Source organism: Varroa destructor, unplaced genomic scaffold (assembly GCF_002443255.2).
Source record: "Varroa destructor unplaced genomic scaffold, Vdes_3.0 BEIS01000006.1, whole genome shotgun sequence".
Classification (NCBI taxonomy): Eukaryota; Metazoa; Arthropoda; class Arachnida; order Mesostigmata; family Varroidae; genus Varroa; species Varroa destructor.
In genome coordinates, this window is record NW_019211459.1 from 20,087,748 (window position 1) to 20,114,880 (window position 27,133).

At 41.2% G+C, this 27,133-nt stretch overlaps 1 protein-coding gene and 2 long non-coding RNA genes across 12 annotated transcripts in view; 2 read left to right on the top strand and 1 right to left on the bottom strand.

Moving 5' to 3' along the window:
- Nucleotides 1–3,427: 3,427 nt before the first annotated feature.
- Nucleotides 3,428–9,859, top strand: LOC147754965 (uncharacterized). The gene is made up of 3 exons (XR_015330427.1): nucleotides 3,428–3,698; nucleotides 3,957–4,244; nucleotides 9,681–9,859. It is a non-coding gene; the product is annotated as an uncharacterized LOC147754965 (long non-coding RNA).
- LOC111253519 (uncharacterized) lies at nucleotides 7,039–26,441 on the bottom strand. 3 transcript variants are annotated; one of them, XR_015330420.1, is made up of 6 exons: nucleotides 22,350–26,441; nucleotides 19,863–22,223; nucleotides 14,957–15,121; nucleotides 13,194–13,738; nucleotides 9,376–9,500; nucleotides 7,039–8,859 (listed from the first exon to the last, which is right to left on the bottom strand). It is a non-coding gene; the product is annotated as an uncharacterized LOC111253519 (long non-coding RNA). The 3 variants fall into 3 exon arrangements; XR_015330421.1 differs by having other exon boundaries at nucleotides 19,863–20,150; nucleotides 20,565–26,436; XR_002674698.2 differs by having other exon boundaries at nucleotides 19,863–26,433.
- Nucleotides 13,732–27,133, top strand: part of LOC111253517 (uncharacterized) — a 116,469-nt gene continuing 103,067 nt past the window's right edge. For all 8 annotated transcript variants that reach the window (XR_015330411.1, XR_015330410.1, XR_015330412.1 and 5 more), the window contains exon 1: nucleotides 13,732–14,209. The gene's annotated coding sequence lies outside the window, so the exon portion shown is untranslated. The remainder of the gene's footprint in view (nucleotides 14,210–27,133) is intronic.

Here is a 27,133-nt window from a genome sequence, read left to right on the forward strand (position 1 = left end):
AATGAAGGAACTAGGACATGAATTTTTAATAATTTTGATACATTCATTTAAATAATGACAATCTTTTTGGAAAGAAAACACGATTTGTATAATATTATTATTTCATCTAACTTCAACCGGCTCTGAATGCCTGTTTTTGGCCCCAGTCAGGATATAACCAGCGGATTACCTGAGCGAAGATTCGTTCTGTTAACGACTTCGTTGCTGCAATATGTGTGCTATATGGTCTTCCATCTATATTTTTCATGGTGACGCATTTCTATCAAATACAAAGGCTTTTTGTATTCGAAAACCAAGCTGTTCCTTTTTCTATTGCATTTAACTTTAACCTGTTTTAGGATTACGTCCTGTTTTTATTTGAATAGATTTACGACGAAAGACGCATAGTCTAACTACTGCTAGAACTGCCATCGGTATGGCAAGACAACATATTAACTATTCTGATGTCGACTTAACTGTAATGATGCTAATTACATCCTCTATCGAATAAAAGTTGATTGATTCGATCTGGGGGTGCGGGGCTATCCCCTCCCCCCGTGAGGACGTATCCTTGTTTCATTATCTCAGGAGGTATAAGATTGCTTCTAATATACAGACAAATTATACGACCCGGTGATGGCTGAGGCGTTAGCGAGATCAGAGCCATCTGTGCGAAAGTGGCGCCACTGAGGCGAAAAAACCGTTCAGGGAGATGTCCTCTACAAGAAAGTACTTTCGCACTAAAGAGACAGTAATCTTAAGTACAATAAAAATATACTGGTAACGCTTGTTATGCTGGACTTCGTTTTCTGTCCAGTTAACGATCCTAATTTGATTCAGCGAAATGTCTAGCCCATGGATGACCATAACGTTCGAAGCGATGTAGAAACAAAGGCAGCTTTTCGGTGCTTTCAAATCTGAACAACATTGCCGATCTTTATGTCATCACTCTATGCTCACCCCTTATCTATCCTGGATGCTTAATTTGCCAGAGCCCCGCTTAAATCACTGCCTAGCTAAATACTGCGTCAGTAACGAGGGTTCATAAATACGCTTGTAGCTACATGGATGGCAAAGAATTTCTGCTCCTACCTAAATCCATTTACCAAATATTTGACTATTAGCTGCATGTTTCAGGTTTTACGCCCCGTATCGCCGTTAGGCGTTTTATTAGATGGCTATCGGCTAACGTGCAACAAGGTGCCCGGCCTTAAACCTAGACGACAACGTATCCCTAAGATTAACACGTATATACGTTATCTACTAAGCTATCACAAGGACGAATGCACCCGGCCAGAAATTTCTTATAGAATAATAACAATTTGATCGCCATTTCAAGGAAATCAGGCGTCCGTGGCGCTATTTTCTCTGTGGTTGCGCAATGACAAACGACGCGATGGAGTGGCTCTCGGGTGCAAATCTTTAAAAAGCATTTGACTTTCATCACATAATTCGTAATATCTGAGAGTATCGATAAACGTTACAAGTGATGAGTCGGTCACGGCAGGAGTCCGTGTGCAGTAACACAAAGCTGTACATGATTAACGAGCTTCAGCGTACTGGATTGAGGGACGTTATAGAAGGTATCTCTATAGCGAGTTTCGAGCCCCTTTATCGACCACTGGCTTCAGTCATGGGTAAATGCAACTGCCAATATTTGCTAGAAAAAAAGAATTGAAAGATTTAACATGTCTTGTATCAATCAACCATTGGCTACAATATCTCCAACGGGACAATGGTTTGAATTGTCGAAAACTTCTGAAAAGACGAGTGAGATTCTAGCGGTTACTTTCAACGACGCTGCGCACGAAATCAAAAATCTACATACTTTTTGTCCTCACGTAGACGTAAAGAGCATACGGAGCGCAGGGACCAATCGAGGATTTTCTGATACGTTGCAATAACCTCAGGAGTACATCCACACCGCCATTTTTTCAACGCATATTTCTTTTACTGAAGAGCTTCGTATTGAGAACGGTTCACCTATTGTTAAGTTTAAGCACTTTTGACACAGTTGAAACTCGAAATTTAACGCAGTCGGTATTCCGCTGAATTGTAGCACCATCCTGTATTATGTCGGTAATCAATTTGACCGTAAACCAACAAAACAATGCTCGCTTATTCACCACGTCTTTGCTCCAACCAAGTGTAAATTTATTTTGACACTGATTGAACTTTTCATTAATTAAAAAAAAAAACATAAATACATTAAGCTTGCGTCGGCACATGTAAATGTGTGGCAATATACGCTACGCTCAATTGAAGCATCGTGTTTTTCTGCTCAAGTGGCACGTTTTTTTTTTTTTGAAGGAAATTGTGATCATGTATTGCTATAGACTACTATCGAGGATAGACGGTATTGTTGCCGAATTAATCATATTTGAACAATGTCCATTATGGATTTGTTAATTGCGCTATTACCAATGGAGTTAATTATGCATTTTCTTTTATATCATCAATCTTCATTTTAAAGCCATAATGTTTACCTTGTACAAGCACCTGGCAGAGGTGTAAATAAATGGTGACATCAACCTACCGGAGTTTAATAACGATATCATTCAGGCTTCAGTATCGTTAAGTTGGCTTTTGATCCCCTAATTGATATAGCTGCCCCAGCTTGTCAAATCAAAAAAAAAAACAGCCCATCAATATACTGCCAGTGTTTGGCCCACTCGGACGCCGATTCAATGAGGAAATGAATGAATGAATGCATGCATTTTTTGTTATATGGGCTGGGCAGTTAACCAGCCTTCTATATGACTGCCTTCATTTTACAGCTTGATTTTGAACGTGTATTTTACCTAAGGTAAGCTTCATATTGATGTTAACTTTATCCCGTTGTTAAAGGACAGGGCGCACTTTTTTTCATTTTATATAGCAGAATCGTAACAATATGATTGTAGGGGCACAGCGTTTACTGGATTGCTTTTTTGTTTTTTTTTTATATAAAGCAAGTACTCTACTTCGACACGTGCCAACCCCACATGCTCATGCTTTTCATGAAGAAAACTAAGGCATAGACGAATATTGAAAGCCAATCGCACCGTATATGCAAAATGTTAAACGATAAAGAATTAAATTCTATAAAAAAAGTACAGAACCTCGATACGTTGTTAACACAACACTCGTTCTAGTTGATTGGGTGGTCATTTGGGCCACGCACATCTAGGGAAAAAAGCAGAAACCTAAACTTCATAATTAGTATGCATAGAAAGATCAGCGGAAGATAGGCACAAATATTACCTTTCTTTGTACATGCAGATTGTGTAGCGTTCTTGTGTCCCTGAGATGATGATACATTCAATATTCATCATAATAAACGAAATACATAGTCATTGTTATAATTATTCTCTATAAATGGGTGTTATATAGCAATATTACGGGTAGTTTTTTTTTATTTAATGTATGAAATCCAGTCAACATTCGAATATATCTGCTTACTGCACACTTCGAGGATAATTAAATGTGTCAATGAGTATGACCATTAAATATGCTAGTGGACATAGTGCTAACAATGCATAGCACGGTACCGCAAAAAAAAAAGTAAGCCTAATCAGTCCTTTTTATGGAAACATTAGAGAAGATCGAGAATAAGAAAGCTAAACATTTTAATTCATTCTGTTTATTATTTTTAAGGCCCTTGGCTATTTCTACTACCTTCGAATCATCTTTTCGGCATAGAATCAAAGGCTCACCCTCCACCAGAAGATCCAGTTGTAGTAAGTCTTGCTGGATTTATCTGGGCTTTCAGTAACAAGCCTGTGAAACCGCATGATAACCGTATGCCATAGCGACCATTTGGCGACGCCGAATTACATGCAGTTAAATAAAATGAGTTTTTGCCCAAAAGGTTAAGTTCTATAGACATTAAAAACAATAACCAACAAGATAACGAATAACTACGTCCGAACCGCTATCACTTACAAATCTAACCAGTATCTGATAAACTTATACTGAGGACTATGCACTCTTTACAGATGTAAACCTTAAAGCGCTAAATACGTTTATAAGGCGCAGGCACAGCGCAAATCCCAAGCTTAACTTCAATTAACGCACAGAACTGGATCAGTTAAAGGATACCGCAGGAGAAGCGCATGGTGTCGTCGCATAGTGCTACTCGGGTAAAACCAGATGGGACAGTACGCACGGAATTATTGGTCAATATATAATACTTTGACGGAGCAAGCATGTAATGGCGGTGACATTTCAGAGAGCCAATGATAGAAAGTATAAAGCAAAAAAAAAAACAGTGCAATAGGAAGCCGGTAAGTATCGAATTCGAACGGGTATCTTTATATAGATATAGTATCTTTTATATTTTGCGCTGTTCCTGCTTTGTCCGGATTAAATTTAGAATGTCGTCTATATGTCAGATCAGAATTTTACAGATTCATCATAGCTTTAGCCTGGAGTCGCGATCCGATAACATCAGTTCCTCTGCGAAAAGCCCTTCATATATTTACACACCCCATCAGTGCTGATCTCGGATTTTAGGGAGAGCTACAACACGCGTTAGTAGTTAGTAGTTACGTCAATCTACACTGCTGTTAAAAAGATTCTGATATCCAACGAATAATTTACTCATTGGTAACTGTACAATGTGTACTGGGGTTCTGTGCACACAGTCTACATAATGTCATAAATGCAAATTTATTTTGAACAAGATCATAGACATGACATTTTTGCTGAGACAAGATGTGTATTATAAAAGAGTCGTGCTTTTCTCAGGTAAGTGTAAATCAAAACTATGAGACATATATTATTTCGTAGCGGAAAAAGATCTCCCCTAAAGAGTAGTTCAATAAAACATAGCTCATTCCTATTATACTGCTCGTCATATACGGTATTATTAACATGCCCAATATCATCATATCAGTTACGTTTATTATAAGACTGTCGGAAATCTTTGCGTGATGGTACTAACCCTGTTATTAGAACTGGTGGCCATTGGATCACAGCTGTGAGAGAAACCAATGTAACAAACATACCCATCGATAGGAGACGTGTTATTACATGGAAGGGGTAGGGACAGACCTGAAGGAAATAGGTTAGAGGTTTGGAATGGACTTTAATCGTATAGCTGCTTTCTCTTAGCGCACCCACGATCTCCATGTGTTCATGGCACTGGAAAAGGCAGGAGGTTAATTAATATAGTTGACTTATACACAAAGTCTAAGGTCTTCTCTGTATGTGTAACTATTTCCTTATCGTTCTATACTATGCGATCCGCTACTGGACGCGTACGTTGCTGTAATCGATAGTGTTTTTACGATTTCTCCTCAATCTAAACTATCCGTTGGTAGTAGACAGGATAAAATCTTCAAGCTCATTTTGAAAATTGTTATTTTATCTACAAGTGAATCGATCAACATTTGCTTTAATACATCCTCACTTCCCGAAAGTCTTAGGAAAACAAAGCCACTGTCGAGAGCTGGGACTCGTTCGAGTGCTCATAACTGTTTAAATAATATATGGCTATAACAGGATAAGTCTCTTGGGCACAATTGCCTAAATTATCTAAGGACAACGGCCGATGCCAGGGTTACTATTTGCGTAGACTTGTTGATGTGCATATTGGTTTCTAGTCCTTTACTAAAGCGCAGAAAAAAATGCTACCTTTATCAAGCTTCTAACGAATTAACCGGTAAAGTAGTTTCAAACGCCGGCAAAAACTAGCCTACATACGCATGAATAAATAAAAATAACATAAATGGCTGCATATTATATCGCCATGGGCGTTTCCGAGGCCTGTATAACTAGAAAATGAGCGCATGTTTTTCCTATGTCTAGACAGCTCTGAATTTTTATCTAAAGCTATCTGAATTCAGTAGTATTCTAGGTATCTAGTAAATGAATCACAACAGTCTGATGAAGCCACCCATATTACAAACGTACCTAAAACATCAGACACTAAGCCTATACAGTGTTGTTATATGCGCAAAGAAAATAGGAACTCATCCAGAGGCAAGGAGCGTTCAGCCGAACCGGAATCATCTCAGATCTGAGACTCAGCTCACCTATCGAAATGGAAACAGATTTGAACGTTCAAACACCGATGTTTCGCTCTTCTCCGCCGTTAGCATCAATGCTGCCAATACTACTTTGTCCCTGATACCAACGCCAGCTCGTGTCTAACGGCCGATGTCTGTCATAGTCGTCGTCGTCGTCGTCGTCATCGATGACACGCGGTCAAACCAGACAAAATTCTATTCAGATCAACAGCCAACTATTTGGATGTCCTATCTTACCAGCAGCGCGTTGTCGTTGCGTTAGCGAATTCGGTCTCAAAGTAGTAGGACAAGCGCTATGCCAGTGGGCGGGCCTCAATTAAGGCAAACCGAAAACGCCTTCGTTGATGATCGATAACTGACATCTTGTAGCTCTGGCAAATCCCTGCTTGATTGTAACTATTGCTACATTTGTCGGTCGTTTAGCTGCCTATGTGTCGTTCTGATTGTGGTGTCGTGCCTTTATCCCGATAACACAGATGATTGTCATCTCACAGCTGCATCTCAAAAGCTCTGATGTCGACGTCTCTAGCCAGAGCGCATCTCGGATGTACTAAACGCGTATTCATTATTCGCTGTTCTGTTACTATTGCTAGTCGGACTATTCCGACTACCGTAACAACTGTGTAGGCCAGCAACAAATGTCAGCGAGAAAAGAGAAGGACGAGAATGAAAAAAAAAGGACTACTTCAGTCATATTTTTTTCATCTGTCCACCATCGTTCCGTTCGTCGATAGATGGGGAATACCTGGGTATCGTGTGTCGAAGTGAACTTTGTCGTCGGCGTCTCCGTTGTATTGTGCTTTTCTTTCCGTCTACTGTTATATCCGCTCTCGTTGTTGTCCGCTACAGCAGAACCTTTTGTTTTGACGTAGTTTGTGTTTTGTGCACGTCGGAAAGCTCATGGCTAGAAATAATAGCGGCGCACTCTAAAAAAATGCATTGCCGAAATATTTGCTCGGCAATTAAATGCCGAAAAAGAATTAGAATTAATAAAAATAGTAGTAACAATAAAAGTGGTAGTGATAGTAAAAAAAAAACAAGACAAATATTGCGTATTAGAGGAGAAATTCATTTAAGCTTATCGCCTATAGGCAAATGTGGTACATTTTTATTACTAGTTTTTTGCCTGCTGGGTAACGTATTCGTATTGGTTCCGGTATACCTCTGAAAACCTTATTATATGGCCAATGGTTCCAATCCAGGCGGGCCTTACCTAAACCTTGGTGTTACAATCTTGACAAATGTCTTTTCCTCTATTAGATTGATAGATAGTATTTCAACATATCACAGTCATCCTGTTCTTTATTTATTCGCCACGTAACAGCAGTATATCCATATATCATGCCGACCTTTTCGCTCATGAGCAACTCCTCTTATTAAACCGATGTAATAGCTGCCCCGTGCGTGTACAAACAGAAGTCAATGCTGTCGCGCAGAAGACAGACCTTTTACCTAGGCTCGCGATCACCAGGTTCTAACACGATGAACTAAATGAATAGAGACCGCGATAACAGAGATGGCTGACGGGAACGGGAGCTATTTTGATTGCGAATCATAGGTCCAGTTTTTGAAGTGTAGGTCTATGAAAAATGAGGTCTACCGATGTCTATGGCAGCTTTCTTTCGACATTATGTATTAGTTGCACTATTGACTGTTGTTCGTGATCGCTGTTTGACTCGTTGACGTACGCTGTGCGTTGCGTATGAAGACAAATTCATTTTATCCCGATTACGATATGTTTTTTCCTACTATTTATAATATATGGGATGCGCTTTAGTTAAACGGTTATAGTAAAACAACGGCTTTCATTCGTAGGGTTTGCAGCTGGTCGATTTAGGACATCAATACAAAAAGACACCTATAGGGTGGGTGTTCTGTATCATTGTAACCATCATAGTATCATAGGTGCTGATACGTACGGCAAAGTGATTCTACCTGTGTATCGAGGGCAATGTACAGTCCATGGTACAACCAGAACGTTTAGATCAATCTGAGCGAGGATAAACAGTGCAGTGAATAGAGGTTTTCAAATTCTGACAAATCCATCGCTTAGAGACAACGCCCTTGACTACGTCATTAGCTACTTCTCACAATTTCGGCATACGTAAATGCTTGACAAGTTGCCAAAGAAGCCGGACTTGGCTGCGCCGACTGTTAAATGGTTCCAGCAGAGAAAACATCAATATGATACGATATCACTCTAGAAAAATCTAAATGATCAAAAACAGACAGAACCCTCTTTAAAGGCTTGTGGTTACAGGCTCGTCTCTAGTGGGAGGTGGTCTTTTAGAAAATTTCAGTACAAAATAGCCTCTTGAAGACAAGTACGCATAATAAGTAAGAATACCACATTAACGACATGTGGAAATTTCAGTGCTGGCGAAGAGTCAGTTTCATCATCGTTTAGTGACAATTTAATCTTTTGTGGTTGGTTATGTTTAAGCTCTATAGATTTTTTTTCAGATAGCTATACAAGTTCCGAGTCAACAGCTCTAGCTATTTTGCGCTTTACCGCTCTGCCCGTTGCGTTGATATGTGCCATGCCCCCTATGGTTGTTGGGGAGCGATGACGAATTCAGTCTTGTCACTGGTGATCATTTACGTCTACTTATTGCATAATGGCCATATTAAATCCTGCGGGGCACGCGGCAGCCTATCCGCAAGGGTACATCTGTCAGATACCGGTATATCATTGGGCGGGCGGACCAGGTGGGGCACAATATTTCAGATGAATGGTCGTTCGCCTGCTTCACGTGAATAGCAGCGCCACTGCTTGAAGCACACGCTCGAATCGTAGTCGCACATAACGAATACGTCGTGTGATGCAAGCCGAGACACGAAAACAACCAGATCGCGTACGCACGCGTATCTGCAATCGCAGAACGTATGAAGTCGACTCAATTAATAAATCACAAATCCAAACCCAGAAGTTAAATTTTCTATTTTATACAATATGAAGCCACGGATCTATTTATCACATTCAATGTTAGACCCGCAAAAACGATCCTGTCAATTTAAACGCTAGGTATAGGTGTAGTTGTAACAAAAATCAGTTATAATAAATAAAGATCTATTATTACTAAATCCGATAAATGGACGAGCGCATCAGTACATATACAATTGATATAAAACACTAATCACTCATTGAACACTTGACGATTAATTAAACGATAGAATAACAAAAGGAAGAATTTCATAAATAAATGCGTTTCTTTTAACTGTCAACTAAGCTATTGGCGAGATGATTACTACATAAACTAGCCGCACTTTGTTCCAATCGATCCCCGCAGGATGACAGGTAAAATATGCCGATAGTGACGCTGAGTCTTCTAACAAAATTGCGGCGTCTGGAAACCGTGTACTAAAAATAATCGGAATGGCATACCATGTGGACAATGCTTCGTGAAGAAGCAGGGCTGACGATTCTGATGAACGCTGATACCGGCCAAAGCGATCCGTTCGCGTTGAGCTATGTGTTGCCTAGTTGGAAGCTAAGCATTTCAGTCGACCCTTAGAAATCATAAGAGTTTCAATATTAGAAAATCAAAATCTACCATTGTTTGTACCAGCTGAGGTCAAGAAAGTACTATGTAAGTCAGCGCTATGAATCGCCGGTGAGGCCAAAGGGTCAGTAGTGTTTACAATATTTGAATGATCATATATAAACCACCGTTTCATTTTCTGTTACAGGTGAAAACTCCGGGGGGACTACTCGAAGAATAACTCGAACGTTTATCTAGAAATAATTGTCATATCGTTTCAAACTCGGAACGATTTTTGTACCATCTATCTATCTATCTATAAATATTATAAGAAAGAGTCATTGCGCTCAGTTGGCCTAATGCATTTAGCGTAAAATACTGTTATTATATAAAATTATACTTCTTTTCACTATGTAAGTTCTCTTTTTTGGTTGTGTCTATTCCCTAAGTCACTGTTTACAAACACAGCCTCACTCTGGCAACACACAGATCGTTTTTATTGACGTTTCGCTGATCACCAGTACTATTCAAAGCCGAAAAACTGTCGCTAATTTGATCGGACTCTCGATTATATTTGACCGGTGAAATCGTACTAATTTTTATGATTACAAGGATACTTGCGACCGAAACTGAAGCCGGATCCTATAATCTCTGTGGTCGTTCCGATGGTAAGAACCGTTGCGTCGTTGGCCAGTCGCAATTAGTTGCTTTCTTTCGCCTCCTACGCTGCTGGCTGTATCGGTTTCACGTCACGAACGAATACCCATTTCATTTTCTAGCTGCATCTATACAATCTGACGGCACGCATAGCTAACGTAAAATCACCCACAGTTATGCTACGAGCTCGTTATGCAGACCGTTGGAGTCATCCTGCCTCTGACGCTGTCGCCACCGCCATAGGGCCAAGCGCCTGCAATTTTTTCCGTCTTGTCAGCCCTACAGTTGCAGGTCGACCAAGATGCCGTTGGCTCGCTTGAAAAAACGATGCCGTTTACTCGCTTACTTACACGTAGTGCGACGACATGCTAGGCTGAGGCGAGCGACAGCGACCTATTGGCCCAGTTTTTCCCAACTCGAACCAACTCGTCTGACTTATCGTCGCCATACCATGTTCCTCAGAAGCAAAACTATATTACAATCAATACCCTTAGCGACAAGAAGGTCAACAACAGTCGTAGCTAGCGGATGATCACGCTGATGGATTCGGAAAACGTTAGTTGATCCGAAATCGACATCTCACAACGGGCTTTCCTCTTATAACATGGTACTGTGGCTGTAATTTTATGGATGCCAAAAGAACGGCATAGTACGCTGCGGCAGCGACCCCTGTATTCGCATCAGTCTCTGACTATGTACTCTCTCGTCGGTTAGCTACGCGGCTCGAACGCATGACTGGCGTTGGCGTCTATAGTAGCTTAGCATGACGGTCGTCTGGGGTCACTTCTGTTCCCACCTGACCCACTTGACGATGACAGACTTCAGCGATTGGCAGGCGGCAGTGGCAACAGCCGCGACATCCATGATTACCATGCTGAAGGACTCGCCGTCTTTCAAAAATAACGCCTGGGATACACGTACATCGAATGCACGAACGCCGCTTACGCACTATTTGAAACTGTTCGATTTCCGTATTGTCGAAACGTAACAGCTACGCCGAAGTACGTAATCAAAACGCAGCCGTAGCACCACTGATCGTAGTTCTTTAGATGCCTAGTAAGAAGATGGCCAGTCTAATCAAAACAAGAACACTCGTGATAGTATCCAAGAACGTTAACTTGATAGGTTAAGGCGTCGTAAATATTCATTGACTTCATGGACCACTAATACAGCGGAACTTTTCAGTTACGCCATCTTTATTAAATGACATATACTCTGTGTCATTTGATGCTTTGAGGCCTCTGAGGCACTTCATGCTGAGGCTAGAACTTAGAGGATGTTATTCACAGACAGTGTTGCTGCAGACAGACGAAAATCAGACTGCATTCGTCGGTGTTAGGACGTAGCACGCCTGGCGAGATGGGATAATATACTATTTATTATACCGTTTACTGAAGATCAAGACTAACATAGAATAGAGCCTAACTGAAAAAATGGTTTTGGTGGATGCAAGGTCCCACAGTACCCGTTCTGTCTGGTTTCGGTAAACCATTAATGCCCTCAAACCCTAACGTCAAATAACAGCGCAAAACTATTAGCTGATTTTTCATTTTAATATCACATTACTGCGTCTAGTGGGTAGGTTTTTACTTAAAAGTAAGAGATAAGATTTTTTTATAAGAGTAAGAGATGGCTACGGCAGGCCGGACCTGAAGCTCTGAAATGCCTTTCTTCCTCTTGAACGGTTGGCTGCGAGAATGCTTTAAGAAAATTCTTTTTTCTTCTAAAAAAAAATATAAACAAATTATATATATATAACAGATTTGATTTACTGGTTTGTATAGTGTAGTGCGAGCGTACGTATCGTTCCTTGTGTTTATGCAGGGTGTTGATCGTGTACGTGAGAACGCGTACTGTTTCGGTCTGGGGCCTTCTCAAGAATAACTGTTACCAGCATCCAATATAAATACCTGCACAAGAGCTATACGGAATTAACTTGAATGGTTGTATTTATGTTACGAGGTGTCCCGTGGCTAAGCCATTGTTAGCGTCCAAAAACTGTTCATTCAGTAGGTTTTTCAATAAGCCTCTTGATAGTTTTTTTGTCATAGAAACTTTCGAATCAATATCATTCTACTGACGCAGCAAGGGCTATTTTCTCATTGACTTACAAAGCTGATGCGGGTGCTCGTTCACTGTCTATACACTATAGTGGATCTCTGTCTGATTACTGCGTTTCAGAAAACAAAATCGATTTTTATGATCTAAGCATAGGCGAACAGATGCCTAGCGTACGACCCTGTAGACGTGCAAAACGTGTACATCGTGCAAGTAAACATAACAATGCTCGATTCATTTCCTGTTAAGAGGTCTTAGTGTTATGTCTAAGGCGATCCCGATTCGGATTTCCTTTTCGGCCACATGTTTTTCTATTGTTAGAGTAACTAGACGCTTATTTAAAGTTTACTTATATATTGTATTTGTGCCTCTGGCTAGCTGGCAGTTTTCGTTCCTTATCAGAGCCTTTAATGGTAACTGTCAGTCTTGGCAGACACTGTCAATTGGAAGCATCATCAGCATCGAGAAGTCGATTTTAGAACCTGTAGAATTTGGAAATATTAGCAATAAACATTTCGTTCGGATGCTAAGATTTGCTAACGCTTCCAGGCACGTTACGTTTCAGGGTGATAGGCTTTATCCACCCGTGAGCTAAAGCCCCTCAAGGGATGAGGTCCACAAGCTTTAACGTGATTAGTTGGCCTTTAAAATTGCTAACGTGTTATCGATACAGATGCGTCGCCCGAGGAGTCACCGTCAAAGAGAAGACTGTGTAATTATTTGCAACAAAATTGCGAAACCGTGTCAACTTATAATGAAATGGCCCACTCGTCAAGTCTATAATGCCACGATCTGTTGTGTAAACAAATTGAGCACAGAAAAAGAAGCAGGTTCCAACGTCAGACCTACTAATACCCTAATAGGAACACGTACTGACGTTAGGTAAGGCGACATAGGCCCGAATATTTCAGGACCATCTCTATGTATCTATATGTTCTACAATCTACAACATACTTAGACCGCAACTAGAAATTATTAGCTTCTCAAAAAGTGTTCATCTGATTACCTCGATTTCCAGTCCACCCTTCCCCTGGATCGGATCGGCTGATGTTTAGCTTTTTAAGAACCGAACAGACATAATCTTCCGAAGCAATGGCTGAATCAAGCAAATGTAATCGGTTCAACGTCCAAATCCGCCCTCCTGTCAAATATATAAATACTACGATATTACAGCTGCAAGCGATGCCAGCCGTCAGCGCCATATGAAAAGTTGCCGGGACCTCAAACGTCTTTATGTCGACGCGCCTCCTAGCGGCAATGGGGCAAAGCTTGCGCGTCGTTATCGACTTTGGTCTTCAGTCGTCGACAAGACCTCTTGCCGTGCACCACACTGAATCGCATTCCGTTTCGTTGCATTGCGCGTCAACCATTCAGCCTTCGGCTGCCATGCCGATCGTTTCCCGCGTTTGGATCGCCTCCGCTATCTAGGATACCACTACGGATGCTTTAAAAGCATAGCTAGATCGAGAAGTGCGGTTTATTATTGAATTGACACGCAGCTGTGTTCTGTAATGTGTATATAGAGACCAGCCGTTACTGGATGTTAATTGCCTGTAATGATAAAGTGAATAGAATATATGTTATGGTGCATAGCTGCAGTGCAGAGGAGTACCGTTAATCGAAGGATTGTGGGGACCGATCATAGTGTTTCGCGCATCGAAAAGTCACAGAAGCTGGCCGCACCCAGACTCCCAGTCGGATTAATTAATCACAACTGATCGAAGGGGACCTATGGTAAAGCCGACTTCGTTTAGTCCTGTTGTGAAGTCAAGTGTCAAACGAAAGAGGGTCCTTCAGAAGGTATTTGCAGACTAGTAAAGGTTTGCAACTCAATTCATTCAAACGCAGCACTGCGGTGGTTCCAGTGACCATGTGCGTGTATTATAGTGCGTATTGTTTTGTCTAATGACCATCGTACCTTTGGATACACGTTATTGGATATAGACACTTGGTTAAGTTGTCAACGTTCTACGGATAGAACCCGATACATCGACCGTTATCAATTTCGCCAAATTTTATCAGGTGAGAAAAACCGGCATTTATTATTTTATTGCGTCTACAAGGCAAAACATATACTAATCGCTATTAGTGTTATTTGAATACCTTGTTGCTCTCTAACTTCGTTCTGGGCTGAAGTATTCACAAAAAAAACTTCGCACGCGTTCATTGTGCTTCTCGATGCTATTGTTAGAAATTCTTTTTCGGTCCCGCGTGGAGAAGCTGAGTAAGTTACATTTTCTTGTAAACCAATTAGATATACGTCTACGTTTTTCTGAAGAATACGTTACTCACCGACTGAAATCAACAACTCGGCTGTCTTTACATGCCGTTACATCTACCAAAAGCATTTAGCTCTCAGGCAGAAGTCTAACTATGTCTTAATTACTATCTCGTAGATAGAAAAAAAAAGGCACAGAAGATAGAATAATGGTCTAATATGGTGGTGTATCGCACTCGCCGCCTTGCCCCTGCCCCCTACCTAAAAAAATAAGGGTATTAAATTTTCTATTCAGAAACGCTTAACATGATAAGCGACTATGTGAGCGACTAGTCGCCATATAATGATAATTATAGACAGATGGTGCTATATCGTGTACGGTTTAGTCAAGAAGGGGATCAAGTGATTTTTAATTCGTATGGGAACGATGGGCGGTTGGGCTCAAAGAAGCGAAATACTTTCTTGATAGTATTCAATAGCGAAGCCATTCATATGGCGGCTCGCATACGACAAGTTCGCAAATGACGGATGCAACAGTTCTTGAGTTTTACCGTAACTATAGTAGATGCCATCCAACCACGAAGCGGCGACAGAAGCCAAAAAGCGCTGGCCGGCCAGGAACAGCCCATACAATGGAAGGTAAACAATCCCTACTTGAGCGGATTTTCAAATTTCTTTGTCACTCTATCGGTTCCTACGTGGAAAAGGCACCACATCTGAAAGATGGAAAATATCAAACAAAGAAGGACATATATTACAAAAAAGAAGTACGTGCTTGCACCCAGCAATCCGTGCTGGAAACCAAATGGGGTAAAGCTGCCTCACAGATACGTGTCGTGAGCAACCCGAATATATGCTATAACTGAAGTGACTATCTATGATTGTAATAATCTTCCGTAATTGACCTTAGTAGGTGCAGAAGCCAAATTATCGTTATTCTACCACTAGAATCTACCTTTGTTTCAGATCACCGTCAGATAACCGTTCTTCTGCGAATAATCTATTTTCAATGTCATTATATACATATATATATATATATATATATATATATATCGTATCAGCAGGTTAAGCGACCCGCAGAATCTTGCTGTTCAAGCGACAAGTGTTTTTTTTTTTCTTTCGAAAATTAGCGTATATATGATTCAAATGACGCACTAGATGATTATGATTTTCAAACAAACTGAAAAAATAGTGTTTTTTTTTTTTTCTACAACTCTCTGAACTGCTGATGTAATTAGGTCACCGCTAGCTGATGGTGGTAGAAACAATCTATCGTGCCCCATTTGTAAATTAGCTCAGCTGGCTTCAGCTTTATACGTCACCTTTTGTAAACGAACTTGACCTATGACGAAGTAATGAATGGTGTCGAGTAATTAAGTACGTGTCGCGCCGTCTGGAGACCATGTTTGGGGTTTGCTGCGTGTGTGATTGCAGAAGCAGAAAAGGAGCCCGTATATAAGTTTTTTTTTTTTTTATTGCTATTTGGCCGTGATCCAAGAATTTGATATATACATATAGACGGTTTGTGTCATGAATATGTGCATACATCCATAATATTCTACAAACATCGACGGTTTTTTTTTAATTTAGCAAGAAAACTATTTAAAGCAAATAGCGGAAAATTGGTCGCTTCTACAGGACGGACCAAGTAAACGTTCGGTATGGACGACAGTCCTAACCACTTTGGCGGCCGTAGATAGTTAAAAAAATTCAAACTTTGAACTCGCTTATCGAAACGAATGTTTTTTAGTCTCTGTAAGATAATTACTTATAGCCTATCAATGTGTCGGACCCATAGGAAGTTTTAGAGCTGGTCGAATCCTGTATATTTGTATACTTTGTGTTAAGCTAACTTGGCCTTAGCAGCTTCCTGTCTTTAGCAGACTCTGCATATTTGGGTCACATTTACCAAGTTCATCCTGTTGTAGGTAGTCCCGGTTAAGACTTTAGCTAGGAGCTTTTTACGAAAAGCAGCTACGTTCTAAACGACGTTGAAGCTCATCCAACGCTATGGCGAGATTACCTTCTCGCTGTATTCATCTTATCTGGTAATACAACAAAATAAATAGGTATTTGCTTTTAAATACAAATAGAGTAAAGATCGTCTGATTTTTTTAATAGATCTTCGAATTTTTTTAATGCAAAATGGTCCAAAAATAGTTCGATATGTAATCAAAAGCTATCCCTAAAGTGACTATTCCACACCCCCATCTAGTTAGTTGCTTTTTCATGATAATACCGCGGCCAGTGTCATTTCAGGCGTAAGTCAAATCGGTAGGTACACACATTGAATGAACGCTAACGGTTATTTCTAAGAGAACCGATCAGCGGAAAATCGTGGCCGGTTGGGGCAAATAAACGTAGCGTATATTTGTGCAGCCATTCGTACGGAAAAACTGCTTCGTCTAAAGCACAACGTTAGTCAGATATAATAGATTTTCTATAACAGATTTTTTATCGGTTGCTTGCATACGTCGGTCGGTTACGCATAGATGTTCTAAACGCCTGCTAAATCTTCTGTAAAAATCTCTATGGCAACGCTTATTTTTTTTTGTTAATTATTCTAAAAATGGGCCTTTTTTTTTGTCATACATGAAATGGGGGCCTTGTAGAATGATTGATTTAGTTATAGTTACTCGGCAATAGATGAAAAACTAAATTAAAGCAATTTGGTTAAACATAGGATCCAAATTCAGCTTATTAAGCCTAATTCTGTATTGCTTTAAACTAGAAGCGTTATGTGCAACGCCGTAAATAGAGAAAAATACCCATAAAGTCGGCCTTGCGCCATGTTGTTGATTTAGCACCATGATTTTTGGCAAGTGCTGATGCAAACTATAAAGTGAAGTAATTTGAAAGTTCTGAACAGTCTGACACTGTTTTCTGATGACACTGTTTTCGTAGTATATAAAATATCTACAGTAATGATACCATCAGGTGACGTGACCTTCTCGTTTAGAAAATCAGCTCAACACCGGCCTAAAACATGCCGATGTAAAAGGCGACTGGAAGGAATTCAAAGGGATCCCATGTTACGTAGTTGATACATTCTATTAAACGTTTCGTTTAGCTGGTAGGTATATCGGAGTGGAATTTATTACTGTAAAATAAATCGTGGCCTAATTATAGAGCAACGTACTATTTTTCAACGAGGTCACTTCAAACCAAGATTACTTTACTGCAAAATTAGAATTCCGATAAACTCGTGAGGCCCTTGGCGAGCGTCTTCGCTGTCGTCCCACTGTCTCTCGACGAGAGGCAGGCGGTCCCCGAAATTAGCCTTGTTTACGTTTAAGGTTACGAACGCTTGTGAATTTGACGTCTGAATGCTGAATGCTATTCAGACCTTTCCAAGATTGTAAATATCGTCGCGGAGTTTTCCATTACTTCAGAGCTGTGGCGATCCACGTAAGGCGACCAATTTCAAATCCTCGATGTTAAAATGAGCTGTAATAAACAGGCCGAACCCTTACCGTTGATAGGTACTGACACTTTGCTCGTATCTGGTTTGCAGTTTTCACACGACAGCCTGCTCATACGACGCAGAATATTCTGTACAAAAACCCATTTATCGTGAAAAGAGTACCGGAATAGACGTTTACGCTGCTGTTCGTCACTGCTTCGTTGTTAAATTAACTAAATAATAAAGTCTTCGATAAAGAGCCTTTCTCGCTCACGCCCGTAGTAGTAGACACTTATGCACACGCACAAATACACCAACACACATACACAGAGACATGGGCGAATATCTTGCAAAAATATTCATAGGTTACAATGTGATAACGACCATTCCACTTTGAAAATGGCGTTTTAAATGCAGCCAAAAAATCAACTGCGTCGTTGACGAAAAGAGCCTGAGTGGACGGTCGGAGCTATCCCAAAAAAACGGTTTAAGGAATAAAAATAGCCCTTACAGGCGAGGGCCGAGACGCGGGTGAACACAGTGAAGGAAGGCGATCGAAGATGAAAAATTGCATCGATACTGATAGCCGTCAAAATGAACTTAGGTAAAACGTTTTTTTAAAAAAATAGTCATATCGATGTCAGCCAATGTTAAAGTGCCTGACCTTAATAGAAAAGTGACCGTTTCTAAATGTACGTCAGCCGATAAAGAAGCTGGCGCAATAGCGAAAGCTACTTCTTTATCCTGTATTTCTAAAAGAGTCAACGTTTGCTCAAATGTATGTTAGTGAGAACAGTTTTTGGGTTTGGCTGAACGAGGTACGTTATGGTGAGGACTGAATGTTTGCTATGCTGATAAGTATTAGATTTTTCATGTCAACGGACGAAACATTTTTTACTGTTGTCCCAACAACGCTAGAGAAACATGTATCTGGAAAAAAATGCCCTATTTTTTGAGCTCTATCAAATAGAAACAAACGTAAAATATATTTTTCAACCTTTTCACCAACGAAGTGTTTTCTCCAGAAAAAGGTTGAACATTTCTGAGCAATATCGTTATTTTCGTATCGTTCGTGCGTACATTTTCAAGTGGCTTAATTTTTGCCGGGTAATTTGAAAGTCAATGTCCTTTTCGTCTTGACATATCAGAATGTTGACAAAATGACAGCGGGTCAACGACAACAAAGTAACGGTTTAGCTACATTGAAAGGCGGCATAATTCAAACAAAGTGCTCGAATTTACTAAAACAAGGTAACATAACGTAAGAATATCGCTTGAAGATTACGATGAGCCCACAGGATCCGGGTGACGCAAGACGTGAATTGGGAAGACTGCAATGGAACATCAAGGACAGCTAGTACTGGTAAAAGGCATTCTGTAATAGGCTGGTAAGACAACTCGGATTGAAGATTCGCATGCAGATCTGAGCCTTCGTCACGTTAGATCGGGAAAAATCACAGGATAGTATTGGTTAGCGTCTGATCTGTATACCTTATGCGAATTACGTTAGAACATCTAAACGTTTTAACTGATAAACTTCGGTATTTGTAGCCACAGATGGGCAGCTGTTGTATGTGTATCACCTTGTTAGTTGCCACTTGGCCTTACGCTGAAGTGTAAATCTCCTCTTTTCCGTATTAAACTAGCTCACAGTGTACCGGAAAGATACGGCTGTGTATGTATAGTGTCGGAACCGCTATCACCGCCTAGTGTTATGTTGCACTGATTGATTTAGACTAATTAATGTAACAGTTTCTACTTTTCACAGTCCTGTTTAATAACACTAACAGCTTTATTTTTGCGTATACGCAGTATATACGCAATTTATACCTATGACAAGGAGCTAGATCTCCGTATTGCGCTGTTATATCATGTCAAACACCTCCACATATATTCGATACCGATTCAAAAAAAATGACAGAACCCTGTTTGTTAACGTATTGCGGCCGGTTTATTTCCGTCGTTACGGTTATGTAACGTGTTTAAACATTCCCCTATATATATATATATATGGGATTGAATCCGGCAAAGTCCTCAAAGAATGTGTCACTTACCTTATCAGCTTTTCCAACGTAGCGCACGTCTTACGAGAACCATAACGGGTTAGCAGTGGAAAAATACCGCAGGCTGTCTTTCATCGCATATACAGAACATACATGTTTTGGCTGTCTGCAAACGTTGCCTTCAGAGTTGACCGAGACAACTGCGTTCGCTGCTCCCGTCAAATGTTTGAACTCCTTGAAAAATGCATAATTCTCGATTTCCAGCTGAACATCTTTGATGAATTAACCCCGACAACCTGGAGACAATGAGAGCTAGCACCTTCACTGTAACATTTGATACTGGATAGAAAAGTAGAGCAGAAAATAAGGGTAAAAGTCTTGTAGCTTGTGATCTTCCAGCTATCCAAGGCCCGGCCCCGATACAATTACTGCAGTGATTATTATGACTTTTGAAGTATCTTTGGAAAGGAGACGTTCGCTGCAGCAGTTCTTTTCCAGTCCGTGCTTCCTCGTTGTTGTTATTGTTTCTTATGTGCTTTAATAATTAGCTAGAGGCCGCTCCACATTATAATAAAATTATGTATGCATTATTTTGCCATTCCGCGTTTTTTGGAATCAACAAGAGCATCCGGACAACGCCTGAAGCCTCTGTGTGGGTCACCGAGCTCACAGGAACGCTCAAGATAGAAGTATGTACATATATATATATATATATAAAATAGATGAAGTGAATAAAGAAACGCAATACGTCACGATGAGAGCTGAACTGTTCCTGGCTTGGAGTCGTCTAAGTGTAATTGGCTTGCGTCCACAGGACCGTCTCTTCGTTTTGTCTCTGCATACCCCCTCCATTTTCGTCGAAGCCATTAGCCCTTCGTGTGTTTGATATAAGCAGTAATCTTGCTTGTGTTGATGCGGCACCGAGCAGCCGCGACGGTTGCTTACTTACAACAAAAAGATCCCCTATAGACAATAACACCTTGGGACACCTATTATTCATTCTGCTGCTTCTCATACGGCTATCCAGCAATCTAGCTTTTTACACTCGTTCACTGAGTATATAGATCTATGAAGGTGAAAATAGAAAACGTGAAAGTGTAAGACAATGGCCACGTATCTACTGCGCCATTGGAGAGTTGCGTTTGCCCACGGCCAGCGGCAGTCCTACCCGCCCCCGGCCTTAGCTGTGAGTTCGTTCGCTGCGACTGCTGATTTTATTGATGGCAGGGCAGACAGGTGCGTTGCCTCATTCTAGGGGACAATTCAGACAGGTAGATGTGGAAAGACAACTGGGCAGCTAAGCCGAAGACTTGGTCACCGCGGACTTCCCTGAATCGCGGCAACACGATAAGACGACGAAAATAATGAAGCTAAAGAAAACGAACTGCGCGAGGAGAATCTTACTACTGTTGCTGGTAGAATTCACTACTAATTGACTGCTGTTTTCTACCAGAACTCGCTCTAGAGCTATCATCTTTGCCGTCGTAGAAGTCGTCCGCTTATAGATGCTGCCGGCGTCAGCGGCGATGCGTCGCAAGATGTTGTAAGGACTGCTACAGGATGATGTTGCGGTAATCGCGGCGATGACAGCTGCCGCCGCTGCTATTGTCCTGCTGATGCACGCTATCAATGCGGTGAAGACGATGAAGTGATATTGACGACGAAGGTAATGACCGCGCAGCACTTGTAAACGAGCTGCCGTACAGGAAGCCTGAAACCCTGGAGACCTGTTGAACCGTCTTGAGCGCTGAACACGTTAAAGCAACGCTGGCTAAGTGACTAGCTAGCGACTGGATCATGTTATGTATGAGAGAAAAGTTAATCTTCTTTCTTCCGGCTGTCTCCCTTAGTTCTTTTTAGTCAGTAGCCATTATTCGGAGGGCTTCAGTTGGCAGTGAAGCAGCTGCTACTGCTACTCTCGCTTATGCTAAAAGCGTTATTCTGTTAGCGGTGCATACGGCTATAAATAACGTCATGGCAGCGTTTTGAAAGTAGGAGGCGAGAATGATGAAAGAAAGATCTTCATTGAGACAAGAAAGAAGAAACAATATTTGTAAAAGTCACCGCGCGGAAAAGCGGATACAAGGCACGAACAGATTTATTAGCATCTTTATAGCAACTTTACGTACTGCTTTCACTTCAGTCCTGAACAGCCTAGCTACTGAAGTCTACGTTGAAAGTACTACTAGCCTCAGAGCCGCTAGCAACATCAAGCACGTACCCGGAACGTTCACAAACACATAGTTCATTGCGGCTGTTGCATTCACTGGATCGTACTTGTCTAGAGCCAGCTGTGACAATGGTTGCGTCGGTTGTACAGCATCGTCCGCCGTCCATAATCTGTCGATACAAACGTGTTCTGGTTTCGCTTTTTGTCTGACCACGACAGCAACCTGAAGAGTATAGAACAAGCTGAAAAAATGGAGAAAAGTAGATATGATAGCCTTAGGCAGCCGCTGCGGGAAACTTCAACTTGGTACATGTCAAGATCTTCATAGATCTATAAAAATGAGAAGTATGTAGGGTATGATACGATACGATATTAATTCGGTATTGTCGGCTTGACTGGGGGCTACCGTTCCTTTTCGATTCTATCGATCGACGCCATCTTTGTTATCTGTCGACTGTTGATGGTGAGCAGCTGTGACTGCCTCTGGGTGTCGAAGTCGTTGATGCATCGACAATAGTCGTGCGTTTTTCGGAGCCTGTTGTTTCTATTGTCGTCAAGTTCCTGTTTACATTGTTGCCACGATCGTCGTTGCCGTTCTTAAGCGCAATAAGCGAGGAACACTGTAACGCCAGCAAGGACATCACCAGCTTCTGTGGCGGCGACGGCAAAACTTGGGGCCTATTATGGAAAAATAGTTGTAGCAGTAGCGTGTGGGCTTTGTGCGAGCACCCAAGACGCAAACAATGCTGAAAATGTTTGCCGTAGTATAACGGTGAGGATCCGCGGTTACGACAATATAAATTGGATCGTCTGCTACAGCTAAATAATGCTGTAGCAACCAACAACGAAAACACGGGGAGAGGGGAGGAGCAAGAGCTCGTATATGCCTATTGTCGTTTCTGGATTTTGTGCCCTCTGATAAAGAACGGCGATATTGTGTGGACGAGTACCACGGCCTGCGATTAGATGATGATCCACACGCGTATGGCTCATTTTCTACATGCCTTTAAGACACCCCATAATGGGCTGTGTCTTGTATGGTTTTCGTCTCTGAGTTTCCCCTTTGAGCCAGCAAAACGCTCAACGCAGCCCCGTGCACAAAAAATAGCACACTTTCATTCAATTATATATATATATATATATATATATATATCTAATTCTTTTAAGTGTTGTCTCTGAAACTGTATTTAGAAAAATGCAAACGTTTTAATTTTCAAATACACCATCACATATGAACAATTGTAGTTGAATCAAGTTTTGGGCTACTGGCAGTCCAAAGGTCCTAAAAATGCAAGGCCCCAACAGAGCCAATAGGTATGAAACGTGAAAAAAAAAAAGCGTGAAAGATATAAATTGTTAGAATCGATGTGGACGAGCCTAACATTTTTATCTGAAAAACTCCCCTTAATTTTAGTATCAGCATCAGGTTCCGTCGTATAGAAAATAGCTTTTTGAGCTATTTTAATCCATTTTGAAGTCCTTTAAAGCTAAATCCTATACGGGATCTTTGGGTTTGTTTCCTGGAAATCCATCTCGGATTTTTCTAAAGCCTCGAATATACTGGTAATGAAGCAGACCGCCGACTTCAAGCAAAATAGCTTTCTTGATCTCCCAATTCACCCACCGCGAAGGGACCGACTGATAACTTACCTCTATCTAATAACAAGAATACCATACTTTCTCCCCCCATGAAAATTTGGCTTTCAATTCTATGCCTAACGGATAAACGTATGTCGATTACGACGAACAGCCCATGAATAGCCCCGATCTGAACGTATCACCCTGCATACACTTAAAATAAATAGAACAGAAGGTTTAGGGGTTTACGTCCAGTATTTAGAATTTAAGGCATGCCTCTAGATTATCCCATGTAGGCTGTCGTTTATTTGTACGATATTAGGTAACTATGATACTTTTGTTCGCTATTTGTTTATTATGGTTTCCCGCATTAGTAGCACAATAGCAGCAGGTATAAACTATAACCCTTAAATAAATAACAAAAAAAAAAACAAACAATCAGATGATGATTGTTATAAACGAGCGCCGTCTCCCCGTTCCTATTCGGCCAGCGAAGTGATTATGCTGTCTAGCTATCTCATATTCAAAAGAAAGTGCTACATACATTCGTGGAAAGGCGCAAGTGTTTGTTGGGCGTGAAACGAAATAGGGTATAAAGGCAACAGCGAGGGGAGAGAGAATCGCGGTCGGTGTGATGACTTCTGACAAGGGCACTCAGCGCTGGGCACAGCAAACGATGTTAATGATGGTAGCAGTTGAAGACAAACAGCTTCTTGTCGGGTTCATTAAGTTTGTCGTCGTGTGCTACTTGGGAATAGTTCATCCATCGGAGAGACCCGGTCGTTGAAAACGTCACGAGATGCAATGCTGCAACTCTTGTTGCCACTGTTCCAGTAGTCCTGGGCCTCTAATCAGCCGTATGGGTTTTGCGTGAAGTAGCAGCATTAACAGATTTATGCAGTCGTAGATCGCAACGTATGGAAATGGAGGAACTGGCTAGCGGTGAACCAGTGAACGGAACAAAGCAGACGACATAATAGAAATAGTCAATTCGTCATTGGTCGGACGCTGCGTCAATAAGGTGAAGAATAAAGACGAAATACTTGTCTGACAAAGAAACTTATGGTGGCCACGGCGATAGCTAAGCAACAGGCAAACATTTCGATCCACGATACGCCACGGATGGTCTATTGTGAATGAAATGATAGGATTACTAATGAAAATGGCTTCTCGATACGCAACGCGCCGCACGGTCTCCTGTGGTCGAAAAATGAAATGGACTTCAGATACTTTATAATCGATGTAAGGGTACAGCCTAAAGGCTAATTCGTTCATTTGACGTAACTGATCATCATTTTAACCAAAACATCAACGAGAACTTTACTTTTCTGCGTCGTATTGTTAGCTTACGATTCATCTCTGCCTAAAATCTATTTACCTGATCTGTTCGTGATGTTTGATTAGATCTTATGCTAAACTAATTATTTCTGCTTTGAAAAGTCTATCAGCATTAGCTTCGCGGTACCCGTTCAAATTACGGGTTTCGTTCATCCCCACTGCGGTCATAATTTGCGCTGCAACTTTTTTAAAAAAATAGACAATAAAAACACCGGGCAACTCCTAAGCGATCACAAATTCTCTCGCCTCACAACGGTGAAGAACGCCTCAGGATAGCCGCGCCATGCTCCAAATGTATGAGACCACGCGACCAGATTCTGACGGACCTTCGGTAGCTACTCTGAGGAATGATCAACTTCCTGCGGCAAAATCAAGCCACGACGCCGCGTCACGGATCTACACTGGAGCCGTACCTGACTCGCAAAATAACAAAAAATAAAATAAAATCTAAAACTCGAACAGTTCATGCAAGACGAGTGCGCGCACGATTTTTCATTAAATGAAACTATAGTAAATGGTAACGGTGACGGAAAGCTAAACAGTGTGAGAATATCTTGGGCATCAAATAGCAGATTCGGCTACCGGAGCTGGGCCCCGAATCCCGAAAGTGGGTGCCAGATGCCCGAACACTCGGACGGTCTTGTTACAGATCCTCATAACGTGGTACTAAAGCGCCACAACTACTTTGGCTTGCCTTTGGCGTGGGGCTGGTGGGGAGAGATTTGATGGACAATCACTCGAACGTTTCTGGCCTATGCATTCTTTCACTCACTCGTCGTGCTTGCACTGTAGTAGACCGACGGCTTCTGCCGCTCCGAGTGCCACGGTAACCTATAGAAACTGCCGGTGCTAAAACCATTTTATGTAGGGCTAACCGCTACAGGCGCTCACTAGCCTTCACAAGGGATCTGCTTAGACAGCCGGTAATAGCGCGGACGCCACAAGCGACCATGGCGTCTTTCGCTATGGCGCAACTGCTGCTGCTGCTGCTGTTGTGGTACGACTTCATGTTAACGATAAACCAACCAGATGCGACCCAGCTCCTCCCCCCCCCTCCGCCTTTTGTTCTTTAGCGTACATTTGTTGTACTGGTTATAGAAATCTTCTGGTTTTATTAGGTCTACTAATACGCTCAAAGGTAACGCATTGACGGGTATGACGATGACACATGAACGCGGCCATAGAAATCTGGCCTACGGTGGTATCTGTGGATGTACAGTAAATCGATCGTGAATGGAGCAATTTTAGTTGCAGGTTTGAACGAAATGACGATCTTAAAAAACACTAAGAGAATGAAATGGCCAGAGACTACAACACAAAAAGGCACTGTAATAAGTGATGGGATTGTTGAATTCTGGTGAGCCAAACTCGACTCTGTATTTATGTTAAAACTAGGTGTTGATAAGACGTTCATTAAGAACGGAATTGTTCATACTATGAGACTTACCACAGACGGCAACGTTTTGCACAAATTCATATTTAGTTCAAAGAGTTTTTTTGTTATATAAATATTTCCTCGATAATTTCGCATATAATACATGACATGATAGTTTTAGCATTGATCGCAAATGGGCCATGCAGCCTGCGATACGACAATTTATATATATATATATATATATATATATATATATATATATATATACTTTTTTCTAATTATCAAGTGTTACAGCTTACACATTGTTCATTGCTTGCCCTTGCTTATTGTGGTCTCCTTGAGATCGTCAAACCGCATCGCTCCGTAGATAGATATGTCGGGTGACATAAACGTCCCTTTTGACGCTTCTCATTCGTTCTGTGCGAAGCTACAGCATCTCGAGATAGATGTAGAATGTTCGGCTATGACCCAAAGTACTAGCAGAATAGGTTTCCAACTTCAAATTTAAACGCGTCTTCGATTCGAAACGAATTCAGCGTGCTTCAATTGTGGTCTCAGGGGGGGGGGGGGGTCCGGTTTTAAGAGCCGCAAAATAGTACACTTCTTGACTACAGGATCCTCGTCTGATGCAGACCAATATTCTAAATTACTACCACAAGATATATTCCAAAATGTCACATATGAATTTTGTTTATCATTTACTGTATAGTTTGCAGCCACTTACAAATCACATATAATAATTATACTCACATACATACCCGGGACCGCACCATACTATACCGAGTTCCTAATACGATATTAAGAAATGTCCTATAAATTATCTCACAATATCACCTTCGTTACTGTGCGAAAGGTTTTAAG